General features: G+C 41.3%; 1 non-coding gene across 1 annotated transcript; it reads left to right on the top strand.

Moving 5' to 3' along the window:
• The first annotated feature begins 1,834 nt into the window (after window positions 1-1,834).
• LOC130038091 (U6 spliceosomal RNA) lies at window positions 1,835-1,939 on the top strand. The gene has a single exon (XR_008794597.1). It is a non-coding gene; the product is annotated as a U6 spliceosomal RNA (small nuclear RNA).
• Window positions 1,940-2,214: the final 275 nt, after the last annotated feature.

The following is a 2,214-nucleotide window of genomic DNA, read 5'->3' as shown; positions in this document are numbered from 1 at the left end:
GCTTGGGTTTCATTTATACAATGATTGAGTACCCATCCCTCCACCAGTGCCCATTCTCCACTTCCAATGCTCCCAGCATCCTTCCCACCCACCACCCCCCATCGCACCCCACCCCTGTGGCAGGGAATTCTCTTTTGTTCTCTCTCTCCTTTTGGGTGCTCTTGCAAAAGAGGGATTGAGTGGCAATCATGTTCGGTCTGTAGTCTACTTTCAGCATGCATCTCCCATTCTGGGCGGACCCTCCCAACACCCTTTACTTGGTGCTCCCCTCTCTATCTGAGCTGCCTTCTCCCCCAGCATGTGCGGCTGGCCTTCAAGCCATGGAGTGAACCTCCTGGTACTTATCTTGGCTATTCTTGGGTGTTAGTCTCCCAATTTGTTACTTTATGTTCCCCAGATGAATTCAATCTTTCTATGTCTGTCCTTCTCTTTCTGACTCGTTTCGCTTACATGATACTTTCCATGTAGTACCACTTGTATATAAATTTTATGACTTCATCTTTTAGGAAGACTTTTTTATTTCTGCTGATAGCTTTTTTAAATCTGCTGAGAAAGATACATTCCAGATTTCCCCAGAGCCTGATTCTAGGCCTCAGCATCAGCACCACCTAAATGTATATGAAATGTTCATTTCCAGCCCCTGTATCAGATCTATTGAGAGAGAAATTTAAGCTGCAGGGATAACTTTCTGAATTTCAAAAGACATGAGGGAAGTATTCTGTAGCTGTTTAAAAGGAAGCTTGCCGCAATGAGAAGAGCCACTGATCCCTGGTCCACCCTTTCTGATTTTGTAGGAGGAGAATCTGAACACAGAGAAATCAAGCCAAGTATAGGGCACTTGTTTCTGGGATTCTATAGAAAGTCTCAGATTGCCACAGAGCTTTCTAAGCATCCAGGTGACAGTGTCAGTCATTAATTTGGTTTCCATACCTCTTATTGCTGCTCAATTCTTACCAGCTCAGAGATTCATTTTCCTTCAAGAGGGCAATTAATGGAAAAGGAAGAAACATGGGATTCTTGTATCTTTTCCCAGGTGCCCCCATCTTTGGCTGATACCCAACCATGTTTAATTGGAAGCAAGCCGTTTTGAAATATTCAATCTACTTTCCCTGCTTGTGTAGGAAATAAGTTCTTAGTCAGTCTCATGTCTTTAACTAGAATCCAAGACAGAGATGAACACATCTGTGTCCTCACACAGATAACTAGAATGTCTAGTGTGGTCCATCCTAGTATCTGGATCAAAAAGAGGCAGCACTTGAATGATAAAGCTTTGCTAACAAGAGTGTGTGAGAAGAGGAGGGACAAACAGAAACACAAGGCGACGAAAACTGAGGGGGCAGGGGGAAGTGAAGTCAGTTGGAGAATAAGAGACAACTCTGATTTTAGTTTTAGAGTTTCTTTGTTATTTTCAGTGTTCTGCATATACATGTAAACATAGGAAATCGTTTCTAAGATCACAGATTTAACTTTGCACCTCAATACCACCTTCTTTTTCTTTGAGAGGTTGGAAGCAGAGTGTTTTCTGTGAGCCTTACTTTCCAAAGGTGTCCAGCCCCTGTAGAATTAGGGTCCCTTAGTCCCTTGTCTTTAATAAGATGTTGACAGGAATGCTAGTAAGAATCTCTGGGAAGGATCACCTGGTCTTCAGCAATAAAAAATTCTACTGCCCTAATATAGACTTTAAATTTACGAACAGAATCTTCTCCAGGACGATGCCAAATCAATAAGAATCAGGAAAGAACTTAGCTTTTATTTTTAATTGGGAAGCATCTTATATGAAGGTGTGATCTCTTAAAAAGGAATAAAACTCTTTTGCTCAAGAATTAGTGGGGGTTTCCATTTCAGCTGCACCTATACTAATGTTGAAACAATACAGAGAAGTTTAACATGAACCCTGTGCAAGGATAACATGCAAATTCGTGAAACATCCCATATGTTTAAAGAAGGAAATCACATACAAAGGACCATCCCATTTATGTACATTTACTTCTTTCATCTCCATCTCCATCTCCTCTCTGACATTTTAAAAAGAAAAATTGATTTTTCTTACACCCAGGTTGCTCATGGAATATCCTGAATCAGGAATCACTCCGGATGGTGCTCAGGGATACTATGTTTAGTGCTCAGAATCAAACCTGTGTTAGCCATGCGCAAGGCAAGCACCTTTCCTTCTATACTACCTCATTTCCCTAAAAGACAATTTTAATCCCATCC

This window comes from Sorex fumeus, unplaced genomic scaffold, assembly GCF_029834395.1.
Source record: "Sorex fumeus unplaced genomic scaffold, SorFum_2.1 ptg000006l, whole genome shotgun sequence".
Taxonomy (NCBI): domain Eukaryota; kingdom Metazoa; phylum Chordata; class Mammalia; order Eulipotyphla; family Soricidae; genus Sorex; species Sorex fumeus.
This window is presented reverse-complemented; position numbering and strand designations above follow the sequence as displayed.